Genomic DNA, 18,834 nt, shown 5'->3' on the forward strand with positions numbered 1-18,834 from the left:
TGCACACACACACTGCTCTGCGCTGCACACATACACATGGCTCTACACACGGCTCTGCTCTAGACACACTGCTCTGCACACACGGCTCTGCTCTACACACATGCTCTGCTCTACACATATGGCTCTGCTGTGCACACGTGGCTCTGCTCACACGGCTCTGCTCTACATTTGCGTCTCTGCTCTGCACACACGGCTCTGCACTTCACACACTGTTCTGCTCTACACACATGGCTCTGCTCTGCACACACACAGCTCTGCTCTACACACAGGGCTCTGCTTTGCGGGCACACATGGTTCTGCTCTAGACACACACTGCTCTGCACACACACGGCTCTGCTCTGAACACTGCTCTGCTCTGCACACACGGCTCTGCTCTGCAAACACACACCGCTCTGCTCTAGACACATGGCTCTGCTCTACACACAAGGCTCTGCTCTGCAAACACACGGCTCTGCTCTACACACACTCTGCTCTGCAAACACACACGGCCCTGCTCTACACACACACGGCCCTGCTCTACACACACACGGCTCTGCTCTACACACACACGGCTCTGCTCTACACACACACGGCTCTGCTCTGCAAACACACACGGCTCTGCTCTGTACACGGCTCTGCTCTGCAAACACACGGCTCTGCTCTACACACACACGACTGCTCTGCAAACACACACAGTTCTTCTCTGTACACGGCTCTGCTCTGCAAACACAAGGCTCTAGACACACAGCTCTGTTCTACACACACGGCTCTGCTCTGCTCTACACACACGGCTCTGCTCTGCACACACGGCTCTGCTCTGTTCTACACACATGGCTCTGCTCTGCTCTACACACATGGCTCTGCTCTGCAAACACACGGCTCTGCTCTACACACACACTGCTCTGCACACACGGCTCTGTTCTACACACACTCTGCTCTGCACACATGGCTCTGCTCTACACACACACAGCTCCGCTCTGCACACAGCTATGCCCTGCACACACAGCTATGCCCTGCACACACGGCTCTGCTCTACACACACGGCTCTGCTCTACACACATGGCTCTGCTCTGCACACAGGGCTCTGCTTTGCGCACACACACAGGTCTGCTCTGCACACATGGTTCTGCTCTAGACACACACGGCTCAGGTCTGCTCTACACACGGCTCTGCTCTGCACACACACGGCTCAGGTCTGCTCTACACACGGCTCTGCTCTGCACACACGGCTCTGCTCTGCACACACGGCTCTGCTCTACACACATGGCTCTGCTCTGCAAACACACACGGCTCTGCTCTAGACACACATTGCTCTGCACACACACGGCTCTGCTCTGAAAACACACACCGCTCTGCTCTACACACAAGGCTCTGCTCTGCAAACACACGGCTCTGCTCTAGACAAACACGGCTCTGCTCTACACACACACTGCTCTGCTCTACACACACTGCTCTGCTCTGCAAACACACGGCTCTGCTCTGCAAACACACGGCTCTGCTCTAGAGACACACGGCTCTGATCTACACACACAGCTCTGCTCTGTACACGGCTCTGCTCTGCAAACACGGCTCTGCTCTACACACACACGGCTCTGCTCTGCAAACACACACGGTTCTTCTCTGTACACGGCTCTGCTGTGCAAACACACACGGCTCTGCTCTAGACACATGGCTCTGCTCTACATACACACGGCTCTGCTCTGCTCTACACACACACGGCTCTGCTCTACACACACGGCTCTGCACACACGGCTCTGCTCTGCACACACGGCTCTGCTGTACACACATGGCTCTGCTCTGCAAACACCCACGGCTCTGCTCTACACACGTGGCTCTGCTCTGGAGACACACACGGCTCTGCTCCACACAACACGGCTCTGCTCTACACACACTCTGCTCTGCACACATGGCTCTGCTCTACACACACACGGATCCGCTCTGCACACAGCTATGCGCTGCACACACGGCTCTGCTCTACACACACCACATGCACTGAATTCCTCACACAATCTCATTTTTTGTACACTTGATTTAGATACCGAGCTACAAACATAATTGCCTTCCACATACACAGAGTTCTGCAATGCATGCTCTACACACCCGGCTCTGCTCTACACACACACCCGGCTCTGCTCTACACACACACCCGGCTCTGCTCTACACACACACCCGGCTCTGCTCTACACACACACCCGGCTCTGCTCTACACACACACCCGGCTCTGCTCTACACACACACCCGGCTCTGCTCTACACACACACCCGGCTCTGCTCTACACACACACCCGGCTCTGCTCTACACACACACCCGGCTCTGCTCTACACACACACCCGCTCTGCTCTACACACACACCCGGCTCTGCTCTACACACACACCCGGCTCTGCTCTACACACCCGACTCTGCTCTACACACCCGGCTCTGCTCTACATACACGGCTCTGCTCTACACACCCGGCTCTGCTCTACACACACCCGGCTCTGCTCTACACACACCCGGCTCTGCTCTGCTCTACACACCCGGCTCTGCTCTACACACACACCCGGCTCTGCTCTACACCCCCGGCTCTGCTCTACACACACACCCGGCTCTGCTCTACACGCACACCCGGCTCTGCTCTACACACACACCTGGCTCTGCTCTACACACACACCCGACTCTGCTCTACACACCCGGCTCTGCTCTACACACACGGCTCTGCTCTACACACCCGGCTCTGTTCTACACACACACCCGGCTCTGCTCTACACACACACCCGGCTCTGCTCTACACACACGACTCTGCTCTACACACCCGGCTCTGCTCTACACACACACCCGGCTCTGCTCTACACACACGGCTCTGCTCTACACACCCGGCTCTGTTCTACACACACACCCGGCTCTGTTCTACACACACACCCGGCTCTGCTCTACACACCCGGCTCTGTTCTACACACACACCCGGCTCTGTTCTACACACACACCCGGCTCTGCTCTACACACCCGGCTCTGCTCTACACACACGGCTCTGCTCTACACACCCGGCTCTGTTCTACACACACACCCGGCTCTGCTCTACACACACGGCTCTGCTCTACACACCCGGCTCTGTTCTACACACACACCCGGCTCTGCTCTACACACACGGCTCTGCTCTACACACCCGGCTCTGCTCTACACACACACCCGGCTCTGCTCTACACACACGGCTCTGTTCTACACACACACCCGGCTCTGTTCTACACACACACACGGCTCTGCTCTACACACCCGGCTCTGTTCTACACACACACCCGGCTCTGTTCTACACACACACCCGGCTCTGCTCTACACACCCGGCTCTGCTCTACACACCCGGCTCTGCTCTACACACACGGCTCTGCTCTACACACCCGGCTCTGTTCTACACACACACCCGGCTCTGCTCTACACACACACCCGGCTCTGCTCTACACACACGACTCTGCTCTACACACCAGGCTCTGCTCTACACACACACCCGGCTCTGCTCTACACACACACCCGGCTCTGCTCTACACACACACCCGGCTCTGCTCTACACACACACCCGGCTCTGCTCTACACACACACCCGGCTCTGCTCTACACACACACCCGGCTCTGCTCTACACACACACCCGGCTCTGCTCTACACACCCGGCTCTGCTCTACACACACGACTCTACACACACACCCGGCTCTGCTCTACACACCCGGCTCTGTTCTACACGCACGGCTCTGCTCTACACGCACGGCTCTGCTCTACACACCCGGCTCTGCTCTACACACCCGGTTCTGCTCTGCTCTACACACCCGTTCTGCTCTACACACCCGGTTCTGCTCTACACACCCGACTCTGCTCTACACACCCGGCTCTGCTCTAGACACCCGGTTCTGCTCTGCTCTACACACCCGGTTCTGCTCTACACACCCGGCTCTGCTCTACACACCCGGCTCTGCTGTACACACCCGGCTCTGCTCTACACACCCGGCTCTGCTCTACACACCCGGCTCTGCTCTACACACCCGGCTCTGCTCTACACACCCGGCTCTGCTCTACACACCCGGCTCTGCTCTACACACCCGGCTCTGCACTACACACCCGGCTCTGCTCTATAGACACACACTGGAGTCAGTGCTTTACCACTGGATTCTGTAATGCAGCTTTCCCAGTCTCACACTATATCATCCTTTATCTCTAGCCCGACGTTCTCATTTTATCCACCATTCTCAGCTTTTCCGGTGTCTTCACAATGTATCAGCCCTTAATGATCAGCTGTGTTTCTCGGTGTCAGCGCTGTCTGAGAGCTGATCAGCACTTGGCTATAATCCTACTTTTTCATTTTTTAACAGCAGTCTGAGATCTATAACCCAGCTTTTCTGACATCCAGAGTCCTCTCCTTCTAACTGCAGAGGAGATTCTTGTAGTTATTTCCTGTGGGTCTTTCTTGGTTACAGTGAAAACTCTTTTTTCAAACAACATCAAAAATTGCTTTGAAAAGTAGTCTATGTACGTGGTGGCCGTAGCAAAAATTACCAGTATACATAGTATAGTGATGAAACTGAACACCTAATAATAATGATTTTTATTTCTATAGCTCCCTCATATTCCGCAGCACTGTACAAAAGCGACAATAAAGTCCAATCCATGCCAAGAGGAGTGAGGATCCTGCTCGCAGGCTTACGATCAATGAGGACATGTGGAAGGTTTGGATTATAGAGTAGGTTAGTTTTAGTTCATTAGCAAAATGAAGAGGACGTGTGTGATGGTAGGCAGAGATGAGGGAGGAGATGTAGAGTGATGCAGAACTGTGAAGAGGACGAGTAGAGTGGTAGACAGAGCTGAGGGAGAAGATGTAGAGCAGTGCAGCACTGTAGAGAGGACGGGTGGTGTAATAGACAGGTGTGGAGGAGATGTAGGGTGGTGCAGCACTGTGGAGAGGACAGGTTGGGTGGTAGACAGATGAGTTGGAGATGTAGGGTGGTGCAGCACTGTAGAGATGATGGGTAGGTGGTAGACCGAGATGAGGAGCAGATGTAGGGCAGTGCAGCACTGTGGAGAGGACGGGTAGTGCGATAGACAGAGGTGTGGAGGAGATGTAGAGCGGTGCAGCACTGTGGATAGGATGGATAGTGTGATAGACAGAGAGGAGGAGGAGATGTAGGGTGATGCAGCACTGTGGAGAGGATGGGTAGGTGCTAGCCCGAGATGAACAGATGTAGAGCAGTGCAGCATGGTGGAGAGGATGGGTAGTGTGATAGAGGTGTGGTTGAGATGTAGAGCAGTGCAGCACTGTGGAGAGGACGGGTAGTGTGATAGACAGAGGTGTGGTTGAGATGTAGAGTAGTGCAGCACTGTGGAGAGGACGGGTAGTGTGATAGACAGAGGTGTGGTTGAGATGTAGAGTAGTGCAGCACTGTGGAGAGGACGGGTAGTGTGATAGACAGAGGTGTGGTTGAGATGTAGAGCGGTGCAGCACTGTGGAGAGGACAGGTAGTGTGATAGACAGAGATGAGGAGGAGATGTAGAGTGATGCAGAACCGTGAAGAGGACGAGTAGAGTGGTAGACAGAGCTGAGGGAGAAGATGTAGAGCAGTGCAGCACTGTAGAGAGGACGGGTGGTGTAATAGACAGAGGTGTGGAGGAGATGTAGGGTGGTGCAGCACTGTGGAGAGGACAGGTTGGGTGGTAGACAGATGAGTTGGAGATGTAGGGTGGTGCAGCACTGTAGAGATGATGGGTAGGTGGTAGACCGAGATGAGGAGCAGATGTAGGGCAGTGCAGCACTGTGGAGAGGACGGGTAGTGCGATAGACAGAGGTGTGGAGGAGATGTAGAGCGGTGCAGCACTGTGGATAGGATGGATAGTGTGATAGACAGAGAGGAGGAGGAGATGTAAGGTGATGCAGCACTGTGGAGAGGATGGGTAGGTGCTAGCCCGAGATGAGCAGATGTAGAGCAGTTCAGCACGGTGGAGAGGATGGGTAGTGTGATAGAGGTGTGGTTGAGATGTAGAGCAGTGCAGCACTGTGGAGAGGACGGGTAGTGTGATAGACAGAGATGAGGAGGAGATGTAGGGTGGTGCAGCACGGTGGAGAGGATGGGTAGGTGCTAGCCCGAGATGAGCAGATGTAGAGCAGTGCAGCACTGTGGAGAGGATGGGTAGTGTGATAGAGGTGTGGTTGAGATGTAGAGCAGTGCAGCACCGTGGAGAGGACGGGTAGTGTGATAGACAGAGGTGTGGTTGAGATGTAGAGTAGTGCAGCACTGTGGAGAGGACGGGTAGTGCAATAGACAGAGGTGTGGAGGAGATGTAGAGCGGTGCAGCACTGTGGATAGGATGGATAGTGTGATAGAGAGGAGGAGGAGATGTAGGGTGATGCAGCACTGTGGAGAGGATGGGTAGGTGCTAGCCCGAGATGAACAGATGTAGAGCAGTGCAGCATGGTGGAGAGGATGGGTAGTGTGATAGAGGTGTGGTTGAGATGTAGAGCAGTGCAGCACTGTGTAGAGGACGGGTAGTGTGATAGACAGAGGTGTGGTTGAGATGTAGAGTAGTGCAGCACTGTGGAGAGGACGGGTAGTGTGATAGACAGAGGTGTGGTTGAGATGTAGAGCGGTGCAGCACTGTGGAGAGGACAGGTAGTGTGATAGACAGAGATGAGGAGGAGATGTAGAGTGATGCAGAACCGTGAAGAGGACGAGTAGAGTGGTAGACAGAGCTGAGGGAGAAGATGTAGAGCAGTGCAGCACTGTAGAGAGGACGGGTGGTGTAATAGACAGGTGTGGAGGAGATGTAGGGTGGTGCAGCACTGTGGAGAGGACAGGTTGGGTGGTAGACAGATGAGTTGGAGATGTAGGGTGGTGCAGCACTGTAGAGATGATGGGTAGGTGGTAGACCGAGATGAGGAGCAGATGTAGGGCAGTGCAGCACTGTGGAGAGGACGGGTAGTGCGATAGACAGAGGTGTGGAGGAGATGTAGAGCGGTGCAGCACTGTGGATAGGATGGATAGTGTGATAGACAGAGAGGAGGAGGAGATGTAAGGTGATGCAGCACTGCGGAGAGGATGGGTAGGTGCTAGCCCGAGATGAGCAGATGTAGAGCAGTTCAGCACGGTGGAGAGGATGGGTAGTGTGATAGAGGTGTGGTTGAGATGTAGAGCAGTGCAGCACTGTGGAGAGGACGGGTAGTGTGATAGACAGAGATGAGGAGGAGATGTAGGGTGGTTGGCAGCCCTCGCCCCAAATCCAGGTGATGACTTATACATCCGGAAGGCGGTAACGCGAACCATGCAAAAGATGATCCCAGGTGATGATGTTCAGCTATTTTTGACTGTGTTTGAAGGGGTAGCAGAGCAGAAAAGGCTGCCGCCAGAGCAGTGGCCTGAGGTTCTGGCCCTCTATCTAACTGGACAGCCCCAAAAGGCTTACTATGCCGTGGCCTTACAGAACGCACAAAAATATGTCAAGTTAAAAATGGAAATATTGGTATGATCAGGAGAGACTGTCTGTCCGAGCTAAAGGGTCCACAACGGCGTATTGCGGTGACAATCCCCCTCGCTCCTATCGACCTGTTACATCTGGTACAGAAGTGGTTGCAGTCGGGGTCCTCCACCTCCGGCCCAGACTGTCGAGTATTGTTATCGACAGATCCATCCACTTATTTCCTAGGCCAGTGCAGAACAGGAAGACACGCAGAATGCAGACATCCTGGTTTGCCTAGTGCAGGGGTGGGGAACCTTTTTCTATCCGGGGGCCATTTGGAAATTTCTACCATCATCCGGGGGCCAAAAATGATAAAAATGATCCCCTTGAAAATTACCGCGGTATATTTAGTCAATTAATTACGGTAACTCACCCTTAATGTGAAGGCTGGAGCTGATTCTCTTTGGTGCCGCTGTGATATTAGGTGATACTGATCATGTCGCTTCTCACAGCTGCTTTTTCGGGGTGGCATGAAGATCACAGGGGGGCCACAAAGATCAAAGGAGGGCACATAGCTGGAGGGGACAGAGATCACGGAGGGGCACATAGCTGGAGGGGACAGAGATCACAGGGGGCACAGATCACAAGGGAGCACAAATATCACAGGGTGGTACATAGCTGGGGGGCACATATATCACAGGGGGGCACAAAGCTGGGAGCCACAGAGATCACAGGGATGCATATAGCTGGAGAGCACAGAAATCACAGGTGGGGCACAAAGATCAAAGGAAGGCACATAGCTGGGGGGCACAGAGATCACAGATGGGCACATAACTTGGGGGCACATAGCTGGAGGGGACAGAGATCACAGACGGGCACATAACTGGGGGGCACAGAGATCACAGATGGGCACATAGCTGGAGGGGACAGAGATCACAGACAGGCACATAACTGGGGGGCACAGAGATCACAGACGGGCACATAACTGGGGGGCACAGAGATCACAGACGGGCACATAGCTGGAGGGGACAGAGATCACAGACAGGCACAACTGGTCGGCACAGAGATCATAGACGGGCACATAACTGGGGGGCACATAGCTAGGGGGCACAGAGATCACAGACGGGCATATAGCTGGAGGGGACAGGGTTCACAGACAGGCACATAACTGGGGGGCACAGAGATCACAGACGGGCACATAACTGGGGGGCACATAGCTGGAGGGGACAGAGATCACAGAGGGCACAGATCACAAGGGAGCACAAATATCACAGGGTGGTACATAGCTTGGGTGCACATAGATCACAGGGGGCACAAAGCTGGGAGCCACAGAGATCACAGGGATGCATATAGCTGGAGGGTACAGAAATCATGGGGGGGCACAAAGATCAAAGGAAGGCACATAGCTGGGGAACACAGAGATCACAGACGGGCACATAACTGGGGGGCACATAGCTGGAGGAGACAGAGATCACAGGGGGCACAGATCACATGGGAGCACAAATATCACAGGGGGCACAAAGCTGGGAGCCACAGAGCTCACAGGGATGCACATAGCTGGAGGGCACAAAAATCACAGGGGGGGGGGGTTATAGCTGGAGGGCACAGAAATCACAGGGGAGCACAAAGATCAAAGGAGGGCACATAGATGGGGGGCTTCAGAGATCACGGAGGGGCACATAGCTGGAGGGGACAGAGATAACGGGGAACAGATCACATGGGAGCACAAATATTGTAGGGGGGCACAGGGGGCAAATAGATCAAGAGGGCACAGATCACAGGGGGGCACATAGCTGGGGGGCACAGATCAAAGGGGGCATATAGCTGGAGGGCACAGAAATCATGTAGCATATAGCTGCGGGGGCAGATAGATAACAGGGGGAACAGAGATCACTGGGGGGCACAGAAATCACAGGGGGTACATAGTTAAGGGGCACAGGGACCACAGGAGGGTCACAGAGATGACATGGGGGCACATAGTTGGGAGGCACAGAGATCACAGGGTGCTTATAGTTGGGGGAGCAAAGAGATGATATTGGGGCACACAGCGGGGGGGGACAGAGATCACAGTGGGCACATAGCTAAAGGACATAGATCACCTGCAGACACAGAGCTGCCAGCACAGAGATCGCTCTGGACTCTCTGGCAGGCAGCAGATCCTCCGGTACAGGAGGACTGGAGAGCATACCCGGGAGAGCTAACCCCGCCCGCCCCATCGCTAACCCCACCCTGATGACATCATGTGCAGGGCAGGCAGTGTTCTGTGATGAATGCTGCGTGCCGTGCACATGGAGTTAAAGGGCTGGCAGCTAACAAGATATGGCTGCCGCCCGGAAATTAAGGACTCCGGGGACCTTCCCTCGGGCCACATGAAAAGCCACCACGGGCCACATGCGGCCCTTGGGCCGGAGGTTCCCCACCCCTGGCCTAGTGGAAAAGTGGTTGAGAAGTCCTTAAGGAAAGGTGTTATTGCATCCCTGCACTGAGGTACCCAGAAGGTGTTTGACTCTCAAAAGGGTAAAAGAGGCACAACTGGGGGGAGTCCTAGGTCCCAAGGGATCACTGAGGGTTTGCCAAAGGCTGCTACTAAGGACTTCATTTGTTGGAGATGTCATTGTCCGGGCACAGAGCCGCCCATTGTCCTATGTCTGCTAAAGTGATGGACTGCAGCGTAGGGAGGCGCTGTGTGTATTACATACCTCCCAACTTTTGAAGAAGGCAAAGAGGGACAAAGGTTGAGGCGTGCACAGCGGCAAATTTTAGGCCATGCCCCTGACCACACCCATTTTCACTAGTCACACCCATACCCACGCCCCAACCACATCCATTTAACACAGCTGATCACACTGTTTCATAAACAATAATTATAAGCAGAAAAAAATATGGCCACACAGTGCTCCATACTGTATAATGGCCACACATGGTGCTCCATACTGTATAATGGCCACACATGATGCTCCATACAGTATAATGGCCACACATGATGCTCAATAATGTATAATGGCCCTACATGATGCTCCATACTGTATAATGGCTACATATGATGCTCAATATTGTATAATGGCCACACATGATGCTCCATACTGTATAATGGCCACACATGATGCTCCATACTGTGTAATGGCCACACAGTGCTCCATACTGTATAATGGCCACACATGATGCTCCATACAGTATAATGGCCACACATGATGCTCCATACAGTATAATGGCCACACATGATGCTCCATAAAGTATAATGGCCACACATGATGCTCCATACAGTATAATGGCCACACATGATGCTCAATAATGTATAATGGCCCTACATGATGCTCCATACTGTATAATGGCTACATATGATGCTCAATATTGTATAATGGCCACACATGATGCTCCATACTGTATAATGGCCACACATGATGCTCCATACTGTGTAATGGCCACACAGTGCTCCATACTGTATAATGGCCACACATGATGCTCCATACAGTATAATGGCCACACATGATGCTCCATACAGTATAATGGCCACACATGATGCTCCATAAAGTATAATGGCCACACATGATGCTCCATACAGTATAATGGCCACACATGATGCTCCATACAGTATAATGGCCACACATGATGCTCCATACTGTTTAATGGCCACACATGATGCTCCATACTGTTTAATGGCCACACATGATGCTCCATACTGTATAATGGCCACAAATGATGCTCCATACTGTATAATGACCGTACATGATGCTCCATACTGTATAATGGCCACACATGATACTCCATACTGTATAATGGCCACACATGATGCTTAATAATGTATAATGGCCCTACATGATGCTCCATACTGTATAATGGCTACATACGATGCTCCATATTGTATAATGGCCACACATCATGCTCCATACTGTATAATGGCCACACATGATGCTCCATACTGTGTAATGGCCACACATGATGCTCCATACAGTATAATGGCATGACAACCAGAGGTCTCCTGGAGACCTGTATGGTTGTCACTGCCGGATTGTTATGAGCGCCACCCGGTGATCGGCGCTCATAGCAAGTCAGCAATTCTGCTACATAGCAGCGATCTGATCATCGCCTGTATGTAGCAGAGCCGATCGGGTTGTGGCAGCTACTAGTCTTCCATGGAGACTATTGAAGCATGGCAAAAGTAAAAAAAAAAAGTTTTTAAATATATAAAAAAATTAAAAAAATATAAAAGTTGAAATCACCCCCCTTTTGTCCCATTCCAAATAAAACAATTAAAAAAAATCAAACATACACATGTAGTTTATAGACTAAAAGAACAATTTACATTTTACTCAAAAATATACCTATAAAGAGAAAAATCTGACAAACTGAACATTTTGCAGTGGTCTCTTCATTTTTGCCAGAGCTGTATATATAATTTCAGGGACGCGGTGATCAGTGTGACAAACTCTACAATAACCACATCACAGATTTAGGACATCAACAAGAAGGTCTGACACAAAAGAAACAAAGAAAATTGCTGCAATGAAATGAGACATCAGAGGTAAGTTACTACATGCAAATTTTCTGTATCTGCTCCGTACAAGGGTCCGTTTACACAGATGACCAATGATCGGTAAACCATGAGCGATGGGCGGTCGTTTAATAGCCTGTTTACACAGGTAGACTGCAGAAACCTGTGCGCTGAGCCATCTGTAATAGATTGTTCCGGGCACAGAGGCTGCCATTGTTCTCAGCTTGTTTACACAGCACAATGCACAGCAGAGAATGTTGATCTTTTGTGCTGTGTTTTGCTCAGTCATCCATCCAGCGATTGGCAGCTTGTGTACACTGAAAGATTATATCTTAAGAACGCTTCTTCTATGATTATCTTTCAGTGTAAATGCAGCTTTATTTACAGAGAGATGATGGGAGTAATACTCTTGTTGGCAAATAAAACTCCCTTAGTATGTATAGCATTGTCGTTTAGTATATAGGGTCTTCTCTTGTTATGTATAATGCTGTTTCAACTTCCACATGATCTCTTCTTATTATGTATAGCATTGTCCTTTAGTATATAGGATCTTCTCTTGTTATGTATAGCGCTGTCTCTTATTCCATAGGATCCTCTCTTATTATACTGTATATAGCATTCTCCTTTAGTATATAGAATCTACTCTTGTTATATATAGCGCTCTCTTTTTCCACAGGATCCCCTCTTAGTATGTATAGCTCTGTCGATCATTCTACAGGTTCCCTTCTTATTATGTACTAGATGGTGGCCCGATTCTAACGCATTGGGTATTCTAGAATATGTATGTATGTATGTAAGTAAGTACGTCACGCTTAGCACAGCCACGTAGTATATAGCACAGCCACGTAGTATATAGCACAGCCACGTAGTATATAGCACAGCCACATAGTATACAGCAACCACATAGTATATAGCAGCCACATAGTATATAACACAGCCCACGTAACACAGACAGCCACGTAGTATATAGCACAGCCACGTAGTATTAAGCAGCCACATAGTATATAGCACAGCCCACGTAATATATAGCATAGCCCACGCAGTATATAACACAGGCCACGTAGTATATAACGCAGCCCACGCAATATATAACACAGGCCACGTAGTATATAATAAACAACCTCAAGGCACAATGCATAAAAAGGAGGAAACATATATATATACAGTGGGGCAAAAAAGTATTTAGTCAGTCAGCAATAGTGCAAGTTCCACCACTTAAAAAGATGAGAGGCGTCTGTAATTTACATCATAGGTAGACCTCAACTATGGGAGACAAACTGAGAAATAAAAATCCAGAAAATCACATTGTCTGTTTTTTTATCATTTTATTTGCATATTATGGTGGAAAATAAGTATTTGGTCAGAAACAAACAATCAAGATTTCTGGCTCTCACAGACCTGTAACTTCTTCTTTAAGAGTCTCCTCTTTCCTCCACTCATTACCTGTAGTAATGGCACCTGTTTAAACTTGTTATCAGTATAAAAAGACACCTGTGCACACCCTCAAACAGTCTGACTCCAAGCTCCACTATGTTGAAGACCAAAGAGCTGTCAAAGGACACCAGAAACAAAATTGTAGCCCTGCACCAGGCTGGGAAGACTGAATCTGCAATAGCCAACCAGCTTGGAGTGAAGAAATCAACAGTGGGAGCAATAATTAGAAAATGGAAGACATTCAAGACCACTGATAATCTCCCTCGATCTGGGGCTCCACGCAAAATCCCACAGCGTGGGGTCAGAATGATCACAAGAACGGTGAGCAAAAATCCCAGAACCACGCGGGGGGACCTAGTGAATGAACTGCAGAGAGCTGGGACCAATGTAACAAGGCCTACCATAAGTAACACACTACGCCACCATGGACTCAGATCCTGCAGTGCCAGACGTGTCCCACTGCTTAAGCCAGTACATGTCCGGGCCCGTCTGAAGTTTGCTAGAGAGCATTTGGATGATCCAGAGGAGTTTTGGGAGAATGTCCTATGGTCTGATGAAACCAAACTGGAACTGTTTGGTAGAAACACAACTTGTCGTGTTTGGAGGAAAAAGAATACTGAGTTGCATCCATCCAACACCATACCTACTGTAAAGCATGGTGGTGGAAACATCATGCTTTGGGGCTGTTTCTCTGCAAAGGGGCCAGGACGACTGATCCGGGTACATGAAAGAATGAATGGGGCCATGTATCGTGAGATTTTGAGTGCAAACCTCCTTCCATCAGCAAGGGCATTGAAGATGAAACGTGGCTGGGTCTTTCAACATGACAATGATCCAAAGCACACCGCCAGGGCAACGAAGGAGTGGCTTCGTAAGAAGCATTTCAAGGTCCTGGAGTGGCCTAGCCAGTCTCCAGATCTCAACCCTATAGAAAACCTTTGGAGGGAGTTGAAAGTCCGTGTTGCCAAGCGAAAAGCCAAAAACATCACTGCTCTAGAGGAGATCTGCATGGAGGAATGGGCCAACATACCAACAACAGTGTGTGGCAACCTTGTGAAGACTTACAGAAAACGTTTGACCTCTGTCATTGCCAACAAAGGATATATTACAAAGTATTGAGATGAAATTTTGTTTCTGACCAAATACTTATTTTCCACCATAATATGCAAATAAAATGATAAAAAAACAGACAATGTGATTTTCTGGATTTTTTTTTCTCAGTTTGTCTCCCATAGTTGAGGTCTACCTATGATGTAAATTACAGACGCCTCTCATCTTTTTAAGTGGTGGAACTTGCACTATTGCTGACTGACTAAATACTTTTTTGCCCCACTGTATATCCACCAATGTGCACCAATGGAAAATAATGGACAGATCCGGAATAAATATGGAAAACGAAGAACAACCGAAACAAAAGTCCAAAATGAAGTGTGGGATAACAATATTTATTTATGACATAACATAGACAGTGGAACAGTGGGAAAAAATACCACAAAACAGCACATCAACATGGACATATAAAAAATGAGAATGAATGCAAAACCGTATAATAATAAGTTAATACGTATTGCTGGGCTGCTTTAATAAACCACATAGCGGTGTAAATCAGTAACTAAAATACTATATTGTAAAGTGCATGTGCAAAAATATATGGACAATGGGCTGGAATAGACCACATAAAGGGTGTACAAACAAAAGTCTATAGAGGGGCCAAATAGATATAAGGCTCCTAGTGGCAAGTGCCAAAGCAAATTAAGGTGCAAGTATTATAGAACAAATAAAGGTGCAAGTATTATAAAACAATAACCAGCCATGAGTATTACCTGCTATGTGGTAAGTATGTCCCAGGGATGTGCCGTGCCCCGAGCCTTATATCTATTTGGCCCCTCTATAGACTTTTGTTTGTACACCCTTTATGTGGTCTATTCCAGCCCATTGTCCATATATTTTTGCACATGCACTTTACAATATAGTATTTTAGTTACTGATTTACACCGCTATGTGGTTTATTAAAGCAGCCCAGCAATACGTATTAACTTATTATTATACGGTTTTGCATTCATTCTCATTTTTTATATGTCCCTGTTGATGTGCTGTTTTGTGGTATTTTTTCCCACTGTTCCACTGTCTATGTTATGTCATAAATAAATATTGTTATCCCACACTTCATTTTGGACTTTTGTTTCGGTTGTTCTTCGTTTTCCACGTAGTATATAGCACAGCCCACGCAGTATATAACACTGCCAACGTAGTACTTAACACTGCCCACGTAGTACATAACACTGCCCATGTAGTATACAGCAGCCAGGCAGTATATAACACAGCCCACGTAATATATAGCACAGCCCATATAGTATATAACACAGCCCACGTAGTATATAACAGCCCACGCAGTATATAACACTGCCAACGTAGTATATAACACTGCCCACGTAGTATATAACACTGCCCACATAGTATATAACACTGCCCACGTAGTATATAGCAGCCAGGCAGTATATAAAACAGCCCACGTAATATATAGCACAGCCCACGTAGTATATAACACAGCCCACGTAGTATATAACACAGCCCACGCAGTAAATAGCACAGCCCACGCAGTATATAACACAGCTCACATAGTATATAACACAGCCCACGCAGTATATAACACAGCCCACGCAATATATAACACAGCCCACGCAGTATATAACACAGTCCACTCAGTACATAACACAGCCCACGCAGTATATAACACAGCCCACGTAGTATATAGCAGTGTGGGCACCATATCCCTGTTAAAAAAAAGAATTAAAATAAAAAATAGCTATATACTCACCCTCCCTCGTCCACCGAAGCTGTCCCGATGCGCAAGATGCGGCCGCCAGCTTCTGTTCCCAGAGATGCATTGCAAAATTACCCAGATGACATAGCGTTCTCGCTAAGATGCACTGACTGGAGGTGAGTAGGGAGGGGCCAATTCGTGGCCGGACTAAGCCTGTCGCTGATTGGTCGCGGCCTGCTGGCAGCAACCAATTAGCAATGTGGGATTTCCATTACAGACAGACAGAAAGACAGACAGACGGAAGTGACCCTTAGACGATTATATAGATATATAGCTCTGTCCTTTAGTATATGGGGTTTTCTCTTGTTATGTATAGTGCTGTTTCATATTCCACAGGATCCCCTCTTATTATGTATAGCTCTGTCCTTTACTATATAGGGTCTTCTCTTGTTATGTATAGTGCTGTTTCATATTCCACAGGATCCACTCTTATTATGTATAGCATTGTCCTTTAGTATATAGTATCTTCTCGTTATATATAGCGCTGTCTCTTATTCCACAAGATCCCCTCTTATTATATATAGCATTCTCCTTTAGTATATAGAATCTACTCTTGTTATATATAGCGCTGTCTCTTATTCCACAGGATCCCCTCTTAGTATGTATAGCTCTGTCCATCATTCTACAGGATCCCCTCTTATTATGTATAGCTCTGTCCTTTAGTATATAGGGTCTTCTCTTGTTATGTATAGCGCTGTTTCATATTCCACTGGATCCCCTCTTATTATGTATAGCATTGTCCTTTAGTATATAGGATCTTCTCTTGTTTTGTATAGCACTGTCTCATATTCCTCAGGATCCCTTCTTATTATGTATAGCATTGTCCTTTAGTAAATAGGAGCTACTCTTGCCATGTATAGCGCTGTCTTTTATTCCACAGGATCCCCTCTTAGTATGTATAGCTCTGTCCCTTATTCTCAGGATTCCTTCTTATTATGGATCGCTATCCCTTAGTATATAGGGATCCCCTCTTATTATGGATAGCATCATCCCTTAGTATATAGGGTCTTCTCTTGTTATGTATAGCGCTGCCTGTTATTTCACAGGATCCCCTCTTATTATGGATAGCACTGTCCCTTAGTATATAGGGACTTCTCTTGTTATGTATAGCACTGTCTCTTATTCCACAGAATCCCCTCATAATATGTATAGCTCTGTCCCTCATTCTGCAGGATCCCCTGTTATTATATATAGCTCTGTCCTTTAGTATATAGGGTCTTCTCTTGTTATGTATAGCTCTGTTTCATATTCCACAGGATCCCCTCTTATTATGTATAGCATTGTCCTTTAGTATATAGGGTCTTCTCTTGTTATGTATAGCGCTGTCTCTTATTCCACAGGATTCCCTCTTATTATGCATAGCATTGTCCTTTAGTATTTAGGGCCTTCTCTTGTTCAAAATAGTGCTGTTTCATATTCCACAGGATCCCCTCTTATTATGTATAGCATTGTCCTTTAGTATATAGGATCTTCTCTCATTATGTATAGCGCTGTCTCATATTTCACAGGATCCCTTCTTAGTATGTATAGCACTGTCTCATATTCCACAGGATCCCCTCTTATTATGGATAGTGTCATCCCTTAGTATATAGGGTCTTCTCTTGTTATGTATAGTGCTGCCTGTTATTCCACAGGATCCCCTCTAATTATGTCTGGTGTGTCTGCCGTACCACACCTTGTCAATCATTTTAATCAAAATCATTATAATTTATTTTTTACTTTTTCCTGGGATAAAGAGGAAATATCTGTCACAGGGATACCGCAAAAAAGTGGGGTGAGACGATCGCAGCGTTTGAGGACACCTACATCTGCGGTAGTTAGAACAGATTCAGCGTCCTTTTAGCAGTTCTGGCTTTCTTTGCTTTGGTGCTGCAAGGGTTAAACTGCTCAGTTGTGATCCTGGAGTTCTCTGTCTTGGGTGATAAAAGCTGTTCTGAGTTAGTTACTCCCCCCTCCTCCTTGCTTCAGGCGATTGGAGTTGTATTCAGGAGATTTGTGCTTTGATTTGGTTTGTGTGATTCCTCTTAATATTATTTTTTTTTTTACTTATTCCTTCCTTGTTTCCCCCTTGGCTGTTTTGTGAGTGTATTTGTATGATTGTAGTTTTATTTTACCCCTGTCTGTCTGGTTTGTGTAATCCCGTACACTTTTGTCTCATACCTCCCTGGTTGGAGGAGGGAATAGCTAAGTGTTATTATAGGAGCATAGCCGGTACGAGACTCCGGCATCTCCACCATCAGGAGGAATCTGGGGGACAGGGATAACCTAGGGGGCAGAGTAGGTGCCCATTTTCCCTGGCAATTACGTGACAGTATCCTTCCTAGATTTAACTTTGTAGGCTGATACAGATAAAATTGCATACTTATCTCACAAAAATTTCCGGTAATACTATTTTAAAAGCAGATTCCTGTAGCCCTAGACACATTAAATGAGGTATTCCCCTAGTGAGATTTGTGCAAAAATAAATTTCTCAGAAAAAGAGCAATTATAGCAAAGAAATAAATATTATTTATAACAGACTTTAAAAAATGGGGTCATAAAAAATGGGCACTTTATAGAGCTACTAAAATGGTAGATAAAAAAAATCACATTATGATTTATTAATCAAACATTCAGAGAATATAACTTTGAATAAACCTGTATCCAGTGAATATAGTCAAATTAATGGAATTGTCAATAATTACCTGCCCATGTGATATA

The sequence above is a fragment of the Ranitomeya variabilis genome, chromosome 1 (assembly GCF_051348905.1).
Source record: "Ranitomeya variabilis isolate aRanVar5 chromosome 1, aRanVar5.hap1, whole genome shotgun sequence".
NCBI lineage: Eukaryota > Metazoa > Chordata > Amphibia > Anura > Dendrobatidae > Ranitomeya > Ranitomeya variabilis.